Source organism: Muntiacus reevesi, chromosome 3 (assembly GCF_963930625.1).
Source record: "Muntiacus reevesi chromosome 3, mMunRee1.1, whole genome shotgun sequence".
In the NCBI taxonomy this organism is placed as follows: Eukaryota; Metazoa; Chordata; class Mammalia; order Artiodactyla; family Cervidae; genus Muntiacus; species Muntiacus reevesi.
This window is the reverse complement of record NC_089251.1, coordinates 93,018,722-93,035,894: the sequence shown is the minus strand read 5'-3', so window position 1 is coordinate 93,035,894 and position 17,173 is coordinate 93,018,722.

The window sequence follows — 17,173 nt, the reverse complement described above, 5'->3', positions numbered from 1 at the left end:
CTTTGAATTGCTACCACCTTCTCTTGGTTCTTTACAGAGACAATGATCAGAATAGTACTCATTTCAAGAATAAAATGCCAGTCTCCCCACCCCCACCCCCGCCTCTGATCCCACATTCTAAAAAACCCACTTCATTTCCTCTAATCTGTGAGAAAACAATGCTTTATGAATAGTATTGCTTTCTCTGTACACACCTTTTTTACATGGTAAGTGTTGTTTGAAGACCGATCGATGTTCTATTTTAATCAAAACTTCCCCTGTGGCTCAGCTGGTAAAGAATCCACCTGCAATGCGGGAGACCTGGGTTCAATCCCTGGATTGGGAAGATCCCCTGGAGGAGGGGAAGGCTACCCACTCCCGTATTCTGACCTGGAGAATTCCATGGACACCAGGAGTCAAACACAACTGAAAGACTTTTACTTCACTTCACTTCCCCTCCCCAGTATCTTTCATTTGTATTTTCTGAAGTCTCAAGTTCACATGAAAATAATTCTCTCAAAAAAATGGCTTCTGGACTTCCCTGGGGGTCCAGGGGTTAAGACTCAGAGCTTCTAATGCAAGGCTTCGATCCCTGGTCAGGAAACATGCTGCGTGGCATGGCCAAAAAAAAAGAAGAAGAAGAAGAATTTGCTTTAAAAAATGGCTTCTAAGTTTCCAGAAACAAATGCCAGACGGGGTTCCTTATGTCTGCCTTCTCCAGAGGGTTCACATTTCAGAATGTCCAGGAAACTTGGAAAATTGAGCAGGACAGGCAGCTTAATGGCTGGCTGAATACCAATGACACTACTAGGCAGTGTGATGCACGCGTGTGAAAAGTAAGAAATAAAAAAGGTGTGAGGATAATATGGAGCCCTGGACAACGTAGAATCAGACTACTTTCCAACTGTTAACACTGGGCTGTGGAATCATATATCATTCTTAGAGCAAATCATCACTTTGAAAGTCAAACTTCTGATTTAAAGGGGAAAAAATCTCCACTCTGTGTGTTTCGTGGTGATTCCCAGCTTAGATGGGAGCCCTTTCTAGGATCTCCCTTTCATAATCCTCAAAATTTGTGGTCAGCCCGGACTCCTTCAAAGCTTGTCATCACGACACATACTTCAGCATTTAGATCTTTCCCTAGCTGTAAATCATAAACAAAAACAACAGAACTTTATTCCCTGAAAAATATCTACACCTAAAAATTTGCACGTATGTCAAATGAAAGTAATGAAATGGAAATGAAAAGATTTGGTTGAGATAGAAAAGATAAGAATCAACCAGGTGACATTTGCCTTTTGATCTGTATCTTTGAGCAAAACGGATAACTTGACCTTAAAATCTTTCATCCGAACGGTTTTAATTCAGCCATTGTCACTAGAATTAGAAAAAGAGGAGGAGGAAAAAGAAGAAGGAAGAGAAGAGGAATAAACCAGAGCCCATTACAGATCAGGACAACTCTATGTAGTAATTCCAAAAACAGTTCTAACTTTTTTGGAGCACGAGAATTGTCATCACAACATTTAAGAATGAAACTGAAATTAGCTCCTTAAAGTGGTCCTGTGATTTTAATTATTCAAAAAGTACACCAATTTAATGAGTTTTTAAATATTAAAACTCTTCCCTATTGTCACCACCTACACTATCTATTGTGAGCTCTTAATTTACAGAGCAATTAAGTCAGGACCCTCATTTATCAGGACATGTGCATTTGTTAGAAACGTAGTCAGTTTTTATTAATTGATGCTATAGAAATACAGAGGTGAAATTAATGTGTGCCTTCAGAGGTCGTGCCCGTGGTGGTGGGGGGCTCGCAAGGAGTAAGACGTGAGATAAATAAGTCACTGCTATTTCCTGATTACTCTAGAGATCACTGAAATATTAAGTGGCACAATGGGTACCGTTCTCAGCCAAAATGCTTGCAAGAAAATGCCCCCTGAGTTTTTCTCTGGCAAACATCTGTCATGGGTAGTAGCTGAGAAATAGGGAAACTTCAAAGCAGTACTTTCTGATTATTAGCAGAGTGTGGAGTGTAATGTTCTTACATTTTAATGCAAACCAAGTGTTGATGAGCTGAGAGGGCAGAATTAAAAAGTAGCCCAAATTTCCTTTGTTCTTCGGGATGGGGCTGACAAGAACATTCACAGCCGGTAGTGTTCCCCAATCTTTAGCAAGTTGCAAAGCACAAGAAATTCTGGCTCCAGAGGCAGACGATGGAAGCAGGGCAGGACTAGGTAGGACTTGCCCTACTGACCACTGACAGCCACCATTGCTCTGTCCAGTCACCTGGCGTCCACTGCTCAGCGTACATGCTTCAGAGACAGTCTTATTCAGAGTGGTCACAAAGGAGCTTGAGTAAGTTTAAGTGGTGTGTCTTCTGCAAATGGACTTATCTGTGAAACAGAAATTGACTCACAGACATAGAGAACAGACTAGAGGGATGCGGGGAGGGCGGGATGGATTTGGAGTCCGCCATCAGCAGATGCAAACTATTATATGTAAGATGGATAAAGAGCAAGGTCCTACTGTATAGCGGAGGGAACTATAGTCAGTATCCCGTGATAAACCACAATGGGAAGGAAAAAAAAACAGAAGCAGATTCACAGACATAGAAAACAAGCTTCTGGTTACCAAAGGGGAAAGGGGGGATGGATAAGTTGGGAAATTAGATTAACAGATACAAACTACCATACATAAAATAAACAAGGACCTACTGTATAGCACAGGGAAGTACATTCAATATCTGCAATAACCTACAATGAAAATAATCTGAAAATACCTGTATGTATCACTGAATTACTTTACCATACATTTGAAACTAACACAATATTTTAAATCAACTCTATTCCAATAACGAACAGAGAAAAAGTGTTACGTCCTTGCTTCAGGAGATTACTACCACCTCACAAAATTGTGCTGAAAGTAGGAAGACACTCTCTATTGTGAAATATAAACACAGAGTATGAAAAATATCTGAGTAATTGTGTCAACATTTTTGCCAGTTGTTGGAATGATTTGAACATAAAGGGACTGAGTATTTCCTTGGACAGGTAGACACACAGAGTGTAGGTATTTAGCTAATTTTTTAAAGAATTTGAAAAAGGATAGATATATATGTAAAGCTGAATCACTTTGCTGTACACCTGAAAAGAGCACCATATTGTTAATCAACTATACTATACTCAGTCACTAAGTCGCGTCCGGCTCTTCGTGGCCCATGGACTGTAGCCCTCCAGGCTCTCCTGTCCGTGGGATTTCCCAGGCAATAATACTGGAGTGGGTTGCCATTTCCTTCTTCAAGGGATCTTCCCCTCCCAGGGATTGAACCCAAGTTTCTTGCATCTCCTGCACTGGCAAGCAAATTCTTTACCAGTGGCACCAATATACTCCGATATAAAAAGTTTTAAAAAATAATAATAATAGATTGGATAGCGCAACAATCTCCAAGCATTTTTAATTCCCCAGAATTTCCACAATCCACTCTGGAAACGGAAACTACCTCAGGAAAGCATACCACCCCAGAAGACACTTCCCAAGGTCTGCAAAATAGGTCACTTGCCTTCTCTGGGCACTTGTCATTCTACCAAATTCTAAGGTCAAGCACACAAGCTGACTCATCAAGCCCCCCACTCCTGGAATCTGAGGGTGACGGGAGGAGACAGCATCTCACTCCTAATTCCTGGTGGCTTGGACTCATGGTCTCTTGTTCAGTGGCTGTGGTGGCCGACTCTTTGCGACCCCGTGGACTGCGCACACCAGGCTTCCCTGTCCTTGACTCGTGGTCTCTAGAGTACTAGAAAGTTTGATGGGACCAGGTCCCATGTCCCCCTGTCACCAGGACTTGCCGACTATTCCATCATTTCTCATCCAGACAGGCAGCTGAGGAAAAAGGAGAAAAAAGAAAGAAAGCAAACAGCAGGGCAACCAACGCTGTCTTCCACAAATGCTCTGTAATAAATTGTTCTTTCAGCAGTGCAAAAGACAGATTTTTCTTTCCTCTGCTTCTTTCCTCCTTCACTGGGGCACCACCAATGGGAGGCTGGCTTTCCCACCTGGCCCTGGCTGCCTGTGCTCATAAATTTGCCTATGCGAAGCCTGTTTACGGGTCGCTGATGGAACACGGAGCCCGTGCATTTTGTAAGCACTGGGTAGATAATCATGGTAATTGATGTTTGGAGCTGCGAGCTCCTAGGAGCACGGGGTCTCTTTCTCCCAGTGAGGCCCTGCTCTCTGTTATCAGACCGGCCCATAATTAAATATCACTCTTTTACAATATGTTTCAGGCTCCTTAATGAGTCTAAAGCAGAGAGAGTCACCTCTTTCCCCTCTGAGCTTTATTTGCTTGTTATTAAACAATGTTATTGAGCTTCCTTCGTTCCCTGTGTTGCCAAACCTGCATCATTTCCGTTTTATAATTGCACAATTAGAGCCGGGGCTCTGCTTTCATACATCAGCAGGCCCTGCGTGTGTGTGCGTGTGTGTGCGTGTGTGTGCGTGTGTGTTCAGGGAGAGAGAGAGAGAAGGAAAAATCAGGTGTTCACAGAGACTACTCAAATGCATCTTATTTTCATTAGCTGCCAGATTTTGCAAAATGGGAACCGATTTATCATGAGCCACTTTCTGCTATCAACCACCTCCACCACCAGCACCGTGACTTTCCCTGTGACCTTGCGCTGTGTGGCGGAGGGTCCAATTTGCTCATTGTGACTTGCTTCATAATCCTCTGCCCCTCCCCCGCAGCCTTTTTTTCCTCCCTCCCCCAAGCAAAATCCGGTCATTTATATTCTGAGGCTAAACGGTCCTCTTTTTGCCCCCAAAGCTGGCGAGCTGTAGAACACTGGTAATTCCTTCTAACGAATTTCCAGAGAGCTCCTCCTCTTACACAGGCTTTCTCTCTCTCTCCCTCTCTCTCTCTCTCTCTCTCTCTCTCTCTCTCACACACACACACACACACACACACACACACACCCTTACAGGCACCCCCTTAAGCTGCTCTAAGCAGTGTATTAAGTAGCTGAAGAAAATCCATTCACATTCTGCTGCGTCGCTTTCTTCCCAAGTCATGAACCCATCACAGACTTTTTCGAGCTGTGGGTTGCCACGGTGAAGATTTACAATGCCAGTTATTCATACATCTGCCTTCTCTTTTCTCCCCCCCTTATTCTTAAATCCCTCGGGCTAGGGCAACCTTGATACTGAGACTCGTAAAATTCATGCAGGCTTATCATCCTTGGTGAAGGCTCCAGGCTGCACCCCGCACCCCTCAGCCTGCTCAGCGCCGTGACGGCTGGGCCCCCGGCTTTTCTTTCCATCACGGAGGGGAAGGAGTTGGGGGGAGGGGGGGATCGAGGTGTCATAGTGGGAGACATGATAGAACACTTATATTTTTAAAAAATAAAAGCAGTATCGGTTTCACTGATCGTTTACTCATTTTTTTAAAAAATGACTTTTGGGTCTTTCTCAGGAGGCCAGGACGTATTTGATGCTGGAATGAGAAATATACAGTGGCCTCAGTTTGAGTAACCCGAAATGAGAAAGCTCACGCATTAGTGTACAAGAGCTGAGGGAGCTGCTAGAACACAGACCTCCTCACTTCTCATCAAAAATCCTGCAGGAGGAAGCCTCAGTGCTTCCTTAAGAGGTGCATTTGATGGTCAGTGTTTGCTTTGCCATTTCTTTTCACTTAATTCTCCTTCTCCTAATTGTTATTAAATTCATTGTTCTTCAAGAACATGGAAAAAAGAGAAAAATAAATATTTTCAACAGCAAAAAAGTGAATATTTTAATGCAGCCATTGAAATTTTCACCAATCTGAAAATGAATACTGTGATAGCATAATAGAGAACTATGGTCAAAGACTTGTAACCTTTTTGTAACATTTTGATGGGAAACAATGATGATTGCAGCAGGTGGTAATCTGGAACTCTTTCTAAAAAGTTGGCAAAGTTATTTTTAGCTGAACTGAAGTAGAATTCTGTCTCAGAACTGTTGTTTTTATAACCTTCTATTTTCATTTATTACTTTCAGAAATACAAACTGTATCTTCCCTGGTCTCCTTCATTCCCCTGGTTTGGGCAGTGGCTGGTGCGTCCACAGGGGCACATCCCCCTTCATGGCACCTCCTCCCATCCTCTAACCTTGGCCACAAGCATCCCTGGAGACGCGCAGGTGTGCGATCCTTGAGCGGTGTGGGCTCCGCTGGGAGCAGGGCTGCTCTGGGGCCACATTCTGCCCCACTCTGGAGCATCACTGAGTACTCCACAGGCTACCTTTCAGATGCTGCTCAGCTCTGAGAGAGGCTGGAGATGTCTAACTTTAATCCAGGAATCCAGGAAGGGATTTGAGTGGAAGTCAATCCGAGGAGGGGCCTTGATTGTCCTCATGGGTGTAAGCCTTGGACCTCAGCTTCCTCCTCCAAACAACGAGGAGAGTGCGTGGTGTGACCCCTCAGGTCCCGTCTATTGTTCCATGACCTAGCTGTAATTCCATTCACTATAAGCAAGAACTTGGTTAACCTGAAAGTTTTCTTCCAGTTCAAGGTTGCCTGCAAAGCTCAGCCTCCCCAGGGTAGTTCAGGCGTGATTTGGGATCTGCCTTCTCTCTTGAGGTCATGACTGCACTATTTAGGAAACAGCCTCAGAACATAACACGACATACTGTGTTGATGCAAAATATCCAGAAATCCAAGGTGTTGATTTATTGTTGTTGTTCGGTCGCTAAGTCACGTCCGACTCTTTGCAACCCCATGGATTGCAGCATGACAGACTTCCCTGTCCTTCACTATCTCCTGGAACTTGCTCAAACTCATGTTCATCAAGTCTATTATGCCATCCAATCATTTTATCCTCTGTTGCCTCCTTCTCCTCCTGCCTTCAATCTTTCCCAGCACTAGGGCCTTTTCTAATGAGTTGGCTCTTCACATCAGGTGGCCAAAGTATTGGAGCTTCAGTTTCAGCATCAATCCTTCCAGTGAATATTCAAGGTTGATTTTCTTTAGGACTGAGCCCACAGAAAACTGGGGAAGAACCATGTGCAGTAGCTGTGGCTATGTTTTCTGAGACTGTATCCTTGAAGCAAGGAGAAGACAAGAGCAACAACAGGAAAGAAATTCTGTTGTATTTTATATCATTTATTTGATTTTTAATTTAGACTTTTTTCTTTCTGGCGTAACCCCTTTCCTTCTAGGTAGAACTTTCCTCTTCCAAACCATGCCCTAGCCCACGCCTGTCCCGCCGGGCTCTATTTCAGAGGTCTGAGCAGGTGGATCTGACCACTTTCATTGGCCCTGAATACACCTCTGAATAGTGTCACCAATAGTATCTCACTACCATGTGACCTCACATTCTCTTAGAAAGCCATCTGGCCTGTATATCTGGGGATGATTAAGTTGACATTCAGTTAAACTCTCAAAATAATCTATCAGTTCAGTTCAGCAGGTCAGTTATGTCCAACTCTTTGTGACCCCGTGGATTGCAGCACACCAGGCCTCCCTGTCCATCACCAACTCCTAGAGCTTGCTCAAACTCATGTCCATTGAGTCAGTGATACCATCCAACCATCTCATCCTCTGTCGTCCCCTTCTCCTCCTGCCTTCAGTCTTTCCCAGCACTGGGGTATTTTCCAAGCAGTCAGTCTATGGCCACTCACAAATAGGGCTTCCCAGGTGGCTCAGTGGTAAAGAATCCACCCGCCAATGCACAAGACACAGGAGATTCAGGTTTGATCCCTGGGCGGGGAAGATGCCCTGGAGAAGGACATGGCAACCCACTCCAGCATTCCTGCCTGGGAAATCCCATGGACAGAGGAGCCTGGCGGGCCACAGTCCATGGGGTCGCAAATGAGTCAGACACGACTGAGCGACTAAACGACAGCGACACCAACAATGTGGGCAGGTAGAACAAAATAACAAAGAATCAAGTATTTTCCTGTCTCTTCCTTCACAACATACAAACACACACACACACAGCAATTACCACTTTTAGAATTATTGTTGAATTTGAACAAGAAGAAAAATATTTTATTCTGAAGCATTTGTATGTACATAGTGTATTACAGTAATTCATTAGTCTCTTTTTCTCCATTTTAATAGCTATTTTTCCAGTTTTATTGAAATACAATTGGCATAACATTGTATAAGTTAAAGTTACACAACATAATGATTTGATATGTAAACATATCATGAAATGATTACCACAAGTGCAGTGAATGTTCTTCAACATACACAGTTACAATTTTTTCCTTTGTGTTGAGGACTTTTAAGCCCTACTCTTTTAGCAACTTTCAAATATAGGAAACAATATGGTTAAAACAGTCAGCATGCCGGACTGCTCATCCCCCTAGAAATTGTTTATTATATAAGTAAAAGTTTATACCTTTTGACCCTGTGGCTTTTCATAGCTGCTTTCAAAATTTAGAGCAGGTATTCTTCTTTAAAAATGGTGACTATTTTGAAATGTCTTACAATTTCAAGGAATTGGCAGGATCACTGCAATAATTTTTTTGTTTCTTCACAAAAGATGCCTTTCTGTTGATGTGACTTGGTTCCATCACCAGCTGAAGATAATTATCAATAGCACAAGATGCTTACTCTATGTTGGACATACTCATACATGGCCATGGCACCCTCCTCTCTGACTTTTGTAGGGAAAACTATAACCTCAATCCCACCACATTATCTAAAGGAGATGAAGGCATCGGTCCTTGGAAAATCCATCTTAATATTTGCTTTGCTTCTTTTGTGCTGTATGCTTACCTTAAAACCATTATGCTGTCAAAAATGTCTTTTCTGCCCTGTTCCAAATCTTTTAACACTCTTAAGACAGTAGGTGGTGTAGGAAGGAAGGAAGGAACTCCCTTATTCAGACAAAGCCTGCCAGCAGCACTTGCTAAACTTGGGTCATTAAGGACCTTGGCCAATCAACAAAGAGCTGTGAGCTCTACTTAGCCTTATCAGATATTTACCTGTTTCTTGTTTTGTTTTGTTTTTCAGATTTTTACCCAGAATAGTTTCTTAGGGCCAGAGTTTTCTCACAATCATTACTGGGTGGTAATAACAATCACTGTCTTCTTTCTCTGTCACAGCCAGCCTCCCATGTTTGTCTGTATGCTTCTTACACAGTTACCAAGTCTTTTCATCTTCAGAGAATCTTTCTTCCCAGTTTTCAGCGCTAATGGTAAATAACCCACTTGCCAATACAGGAGACACAAGAGGCTGAGGTTTGATCCCAGGGTTGGGAAGATCCCCTGAAGGAGGAAATGGCAAACTGCTCCAGTATTATTGCCTGGAAAATCCCATGGACTACAGTCCATAGCATTGCAAAGGGTTGGACATGACTAAGCACACACATCGCCATCCTTCATGAACCTTTAGGGAGAGTTCAGGCAGCAGATTTGATGGGCTCACAAAGGATATTGATTCATCTATAGAGATGTGGATGGGTGGGTATCCCAATGCTAATAACAGAGAGGCTTCAAGAACTTGGGTCTGACTATGGGGGTTTTCCTGGGCAATAATTTCATTTGCACTGGGGTTGGAGAGGAGAGATCAGCAAACACCCAGCCCCTAGGGGTTACATCTGTGTTGAATCGAGACCCATGTGAGTCAGCATCATCGCTCTGGCCCAGGTTCCTGCCACTGCCCTAGAAGTGGGGGTTCTTTAGGTAGACAATCCCCATCAAACATGTTCAGACAGGGGCCCTAGCAGGAAGCTCCTAAAAGGATGGAACAGCTCAGGACGTTCTCCCGTGCATTGTGATCAAGCTGCATGCTCTCATCCACCATCCAGTCTTCCCACTGAGATTTCATCTCCTTGTCTGTACCCTCCTGAGTTCATTTCTCTTTCTTTGATGCCAAAACTTTCCCTGAATCCAGCATCTTTTGGATGCCAATTTCCTAACCAGATCATGATTTGCAAAGAGACATCCTGGACTTTGTGGTGAATTTCCTAGGTCTAAGATACCTGGCTCTTTCTCTCTTCAATGGCTAACCTCTCTGGACTTGACTTCACTCCAGTTGCTGATTTTCCCCTGGCCCACCAGAAGACTGTCTTTTTCTGACTTCAAAGCTCACAACCCGTCTCTCTGTTCTTGTAGCAATATAGATATACCTTTATTTTGACTTTTATTACATTATATTAGAAAAACTTGTTGGTGTCCAGCTTACAAGCCATGAGCAACAGGAAAATAGGAAAAATCAGAAATGCCACTCTAGTCCCAGAAATACACAAGAGGCTGTTAATTATAGATGTTCAGAATATGTTCGTTGAGTGAATGAAAATGAACCTGCCTGATTTACGGACCTTATGTAACCAGCTCCCCTAAAATATTCATATTTCCAGATTTCATTGGCCAAACTCATAGACAAAAATTTGTTTAAGTTGGATCTATCATTTTGGCTAATTTTAGATAATATTGTTTAAATCAGACTTTTGAAGATGTTACAAATTATGTAACATCAGCTTACTATCAATGGATGGTCAACACGCACATTTTAAATATGTGGAAATCCTACTACTTATTTATCACTTGTAAGATGGTTATCCAGATACCACTTATATGTGGAATCCAAAAATCTATACCAATGAACTTATTTACAAAACAAAAGTAGACTCATAGACATAGAAAACAAGTTATGGTTACCAAAGGGGAAAGGAGGGAAGGATAAACTGGGAGCTTGAGATTAACAGATACACACTGCTATATATGGAACACATAACCAACGAGGACCTACTGTGTAACACAGGGCCTATACCCAGTGCTTTTATAACCATCTATAAGGGGAAGGAACTTGAGAAAGAATAAATTATGTATATATGTACGTGTGTATAACTGAATCACTGTACTGGACACTTGAACACAACATTGCAAATTAGCTATACTTCAAGTTAAAAATATAGTTATCTAGATGAGTTAATTAATACGCTAATGGAAGACATAAGCTTGATAATAAAATGCACAGATTTAAATTTTTTATAATGGCTGATCTGCATAATTTTCATTTTTCAAATAAGTGGACTCTTTCTAACGCTTGAGGGTGCTGTTAATTTCCTAGGGAGAACCTGAGGAAACTTGTTTCACAGTTGAAGAAAGAACACTGAGATAAAACTTTGCACCAATTTTATAGCCCCTTTGGTTTCAATAATTGAAAATGTTGGCATGTCTTTTATTCGTCCCTGTTATCACCGTAGTGGTGCCGTTGGCAGCTGACAGCCCTCCCCACCACGAGGAATGTGCATTGAATTCTGGCTTTAAAGGATCCCAGTGTCTTCCTGTGTTCAGGAAGATTCCCTGGGAGAGGGAATGTCAACCTACTCCAGCATTCTTGCCTGGTAAACCCCATGGACAGAGGAGCCTGGCGGGCTACAGTCCATGAGAGTGCAAAGAATCAGATACAACTTGGCAACTAAACCACCACTACCACTCCCAGTGTCTCCCTGGGTACTTTTCTACCCAAAGACAAATGCTAGTGGGGCCAAGACTGTGGGGTCATGGTCACAGTCCCAAGTTTCCCAGGCTTGGTGCCTGGAAGAGGGTCCGAGGTGAAATTCTGCCTTTCTTACTTTGCACTGTACCCAGAAGGCCTCTTCCGACCACGAATTTGAAATGGATATTTCAGAGTACTCTTAGTAGACTCTGTAAGAATTACAGCTACTCTGTGTTTCTTGTACATTCCACATCCTTGATTTGGGCAACACAAATATTCTTACCCAGAAAGGCTAAAACGATAATATTCCAACCAATTGAATTTGAGGGGAAAAAAGACCATCATTTCTGCCTCTTTGTCACCTTAGGTTTTGCTTCTCATTGGAGCTCAGATACTGTGAACATCCTTCTTGGAGCAGCATGCACAGTGGAGGAGTGGGCTTCCCTGCTGGGTAGTGACCTTCCAAGGCAAGGCCAGCTGGGTGGTAGCAGAGCGGAAGACCTGGGCTTCTGTCAGCTCAGAATTCTGCCCCTAAATCATCTTGTGTCCACATCATGTCCAGTTTAAACCCTATATGTTCTCTTTCTTTTTCCTCCCTCTCTCTCTCTTTCTCTCTCTCTTCCTTCTTTTCTTTCTTTCTTTAATTCATGGATGGTCTGGGCAGAATCTCTAAGATCTTTAAATAAGCCCATTCAAAGGACAGATAAAATCCAGTTCTTTCTTTCCTTCTATGTATTTTTTTTCCCAATTCTTGTGTTCTAAAATAGCAAGCTTCAGTAATACATATTATCTTTTTTCCAAGGCATATTACTCTTTCATAAATGTGAGCTTTAAGAACAGTCTTGCTAAGAAAGGTGGGTCACTTGTAAATGGAAAGACTGAGGCAGAGAGTGATGAGGTCCTTCTCTCAGGGCCCCTCGTGACTAAGCCCAAGCTCCCGTGGACTTTCGAAGTTTAATTTATTCCAGAGAAGGGCCAAGTTCCAGACTATGCAACTTACACATGAAAAGGCAACCCAAACAAGACTACTTTACTGAATTTTAAATAGAAGTCTCAAATTGCCTGCAAGTAAGCATAAAATTCCAAGTTTTACTGTGCAAAAATCCTATCGTATAGGCACACAGATGGACAAATAAGCTGGAAAATGATGACGAGAATGAGAACAAAAAACACCTTCTTTACAATATTTAAATTATATTGTAAGATGCATTGTGGTTGCTAGGAGATAAAAAATAATTTTACTTGTATATAGGTTTCATGCCTTCACTACCAATATACAACCAAGACATCATTAAGCATCAATATTCACCTTTTATGTGTTTCATGTTCAATTATGAACTTAGAAAATTTTACATAGCTCTTCTTTTTTTAACTGTTTATTTTATACTGGAATACAACCGATTAACAATGTTGAGATAGTTTCAGATGTACAGCAAAGGGACTCAGCCATGCATATACATGTATGCATTCCCCCCAAACTCCCCTCCCGCCCAGGCTGCCACCTAACAGAGCAGTAGGACCTTGTTGGTTACACATTTTAAATATAGTAGTGTATACATGTCCATCCCAAACTCCCTAACGATCCCTTCCCCTTAACCTTCCCCTGGTAACCATAATAAACTCAAAATTTTGACAAAGCTCACCCTTACTCTTAGCAAAATGTTACCTCACTGATGGAAATCTGAACAAATCACCATAACAGGAGCTTGCATTTGCATCTCACATTACAGCTTTCCTAATGTTTTGCTGTACGGTTTATTTGACCATGATGTCTACTCTAGAGTTTATTTTACACTTCACAGTTTTGTCCCAGCCTAAAGATGGGCAACACTGCAGCAAGATAAGACACCTGGGTGAGACCCCAAGAAGTAGCCCCCCAGGTTAAAACCCCAGTGATGACTACAAAGCTGATGCAGATAAGCATCAAGAAGTTCTGGTCAGAAACAGCAGAAGTGGACAAAGTCACAGACGCGGTGAAGAGGAATGAAAGAGCCTCAGGAGGAAAGAGGGAGGCCTTTGACCCAGAAGAGCTCTGACCGTAGGTCAGATACTGCTTGCCTGTGGTTTCCTCATCTAGTCCCTGGTGGGGAAGGTTCCGGGGGATCGTGGTGGGATGTCCTAGCCCTGAAAGTCTGTGCAGGGTTTGAAGTGTAGTTAGAGAGTATTCTAACTACAGCCGCAGGTGAAAGTAGACCCAGAGAAGTGAGATTGTTAGTAAAACACTCACTGCGTGCATGTTCAGTCTCATCTGAGCCTTTGCAGCCCCATTAAATGTAGCCCACAGGCTCCTTTGCCTATGGGGTTCTCCAGGCAAGAATACAATACCGGAGAGGGTAGCCATTCCCTTCTCCAGGAGACATTCCTGATACAGGGATCAATCTCAAGTCCCCTGTGTTTCCTGCATTGGCCAGCAGACTCTACCATTAGCGCAAAGTGGGAAGCCCAGTAAAACACTTGCCTCCAGTAAATAGAATCAGTGATAATTAATTTCTCTTTCTAGTTTTCAATTGATATTGGTCATGGTTTCCCGATTTTTATGTTGAACGCTGTGTATGTGAGTATGCTTGTATATAAATATACATATATATATATACATAAAGCTAAATATTCATGTTTAATTATATCTTGATTGTATGCTGGTGAAGAAGGCCATGAAACATACATACAAATAAAACTATTTTATCAATGTATCTTACAATATAATTTTAAATGTGTATGCATATATACATATATATATGTTACAAACACAATTTTGAATGTTTTAAGTTTATACAGTAAAAAGGTGAAAATTTTCAAGGCAGATAAAATTAACCCCAACTACTCAGTGCTGTTGTTTACATTCAAAAATAATCTTTATATTTAAAACGCTAACCTTGCTAGACTTGACCTTACACAAGCGTGCATTCTCAGCATTGATTTACAAAACTTATATAATCAGAGGAAAAAAAAGATTTTGGAAATAGAAAATAAGAAGTGCTAAAAAAAGAAATTATTCCACAAAGCATCATATAGATAGGAAGGTAACTTGAAACAGTTGACTGTTTACACTATGAATGAAAATTCTGAGTTTGTATGTTTAGTTGGGGTTCTATTTATGCAGCCACTCTCAAAGTAAAGGAAGAAATAGAAGATATTTTTAACAATGATCTAGCTATACATTCAAAATAGTCTCAGAGTTTAACGGAATTTCATACTATGTTATGGCTTGGAATGCACTAAATAGATTTATAGGTAAATTTCCCAAAACAAATCAGTTGAGGCAATATCATAAATGGAAAGATTCTGTACCAAGAAGTTTTTTCCCCAGAAAGATATGGATGAATTAACACCATAAACTTGAAATGGTAATTTTATGTTAATCATCTTCTGTGTTTCAGAATGCATAGATACTTCTGTACAATGCGCTAGTGGGCTTTTGTGTGTGTGTGTGTATGTGCGTGCAAATGCACGCACATTGGCATAGGTGTGTGTCTACATCTCTAGATGTTAATGCTTTTCCTAAACAGGCTGGGTTCATCATAGCAAATACCCAATGAAGAAATAAATGTCCTTGACATTCCATTTAATAGACAGTGGGTGGCACCATCTTAAGAAGCAGATGATGCAAGTTTGTACTTGGCACTATTCTCTTTATTTGGGCTACAAACTCTATCCAAATTGTGAAGGACTTTCCACATTAGTAATTAATAGAGCCCCATTATGCTAACTATCACCCAACTTAGGACATCTTAGAGGAAAGATAAGAGATGAATAATTTGAAGTAATTTTCTTGTAATCATGCCAATCACTTGAGCAAAGTAGTTATTAAAGGAAACAGTATTACGATGAATTATAGGACTTCTTGCACTGAATACCTTTTCTTATCAGCTGCTTATAGTTTCTGATGCTTAAAAAAAAAGACAAACAAGCAAAAGTCTATTCCGAAGAACACTCATCTTACTGTAAATACTAGTTTGTTTAGCAAACCCTGCATTTTAATGAGGCTTGAAAGACAGACTTTATCATAGTTTCTGCTCATCTCCTTGAAAAGCGCTGAAGTTTGTCTGTTTCACCTTCCCTTAAAAGGTACATGTGACGAGCATGAGTCACCTCTGATGACAAGGATTCTTCCAGTTCAGATTTGCTGAAGTGATTAGACATTATTTATCTAATTAAATGTTCAAAACACATCATTATTGAAAGGAATAAATTTAATACATTTGTTGAGCAGTGTTAACTGAAATGTAACTGCACATCATTTGACTTTTTAACATTTTATTATATCTATTAAGTCTTTCTGTGCTTAATTAAATCAACTTATTTTTTACAGTTAATTTAACGTGATTTCATTTTCGTTCCAGAGTCTGAATCGGATATTATGGAGAAAGCCAACTGTATACACAAATTAAGCTCTGACTCCTCAGGTGCTCCCTTGCATTTCATTCAAATCTGGAAGCTTCTGGGAATTACCATGTTTTAAATGGATGTTATTTTTCACAGAGTGGAAAGCTATCTCTTCGTCGTTTTCTTTTTTTTCCCCCAACTCAACCATTTTTAAGGCTACAGAACCATCAGAGTTGTACTGTTTGCATCATTGATCATGGCCAACTTTTGGAAGAAATATTATCTTTAATGCTTGAGGAAAAAACTAATCAGATCAAGAATGTGAAAGGATCAGTCTTAGTTGCCACTCCCTGGGGGTTAGACTTTTTAATTGTCTCTGTAGGAACAAGGATGTCTAAATAATAACACTACAATTTCCAAGAAGACACAGAGCATTTGAGTAGAAATAACTGGGTGGGAGTGTAACGTGGAGAAAGTTATTTTACTGTTACTATACTCAAACGAGTGCTTCTCACTGATGGTTGTTTAGCAGCATTCTTCTCTTCTCAGGAAACCCAAACTCTAAAATGGGAGGAGGAGAGAAATAAAGCCACAAATGTTTGATGCTAATCACAGCAGTGAATCGTGTGACTGGGCAGTGAAGGGGGAGACTGGTACATTCAGATCCCCCCACCCCAGAAATGCTAAAATGGAGCGCATGGCTGGAAACAAATGGGAAGGAAGATTCGAAGGTTGCAAGTGGTGGTGGAAAATTCTAATGAGACATTTACGTCAGCTTGCAAAGCTCCTTGTTTTCCCAAATGTTGGAGTGTTTCAGGTTGTGTCAGTCTTCGCCTGAAAAGTCCTAACAGGGAAAGCTTCTGAAATGCTCGTGGAACCATCAGGATGGTGAATTTAAAAGGTGACCACAAATGCATTCGCTGGAGATTAACTACCCCATATCAGAGAACAAAATGAAAAAAAAAAAAAGAAAAGAAGAGAAGGCAGGGAATGCGTGTGTGCTGACGGATGGTCCCTCCAGGGGCCCCCGACGTTTATCAGAAATTCTCGCCCCCCTTGGCTCTGGGGGCCCACTCCTGGCTACTCAGCGGCCACTTGCGCTGACTTCGATTCCCCTCTGGGGGAGGTGTTCATGATGGCAAATTTGGCCAGAAGATTTTTTTCATTACCCTCCAACATCTCCTTTCACCTCCAACCTCAAGGCAGGGCCCTGGCTTTCACTTTGGAGCCGGGAGGATAAAGACGTGGGGCCATCCGGGCTGACCCCCAGGGCCCGGCTGTCAATCACGGCCTCCCCGTCTCTGCCCCCTTTCACACCAGGCAGCTGGACCCACGGCTGTCAACCAGGTAACAGCCTCCAGACAATAGAGGCCTGAAAGCCTGGTCTAGACACTCTTTTAGCCACTTATTTGCTGCTCTTGGCAGCTGCTGAAGCATAAATAAGCAGTT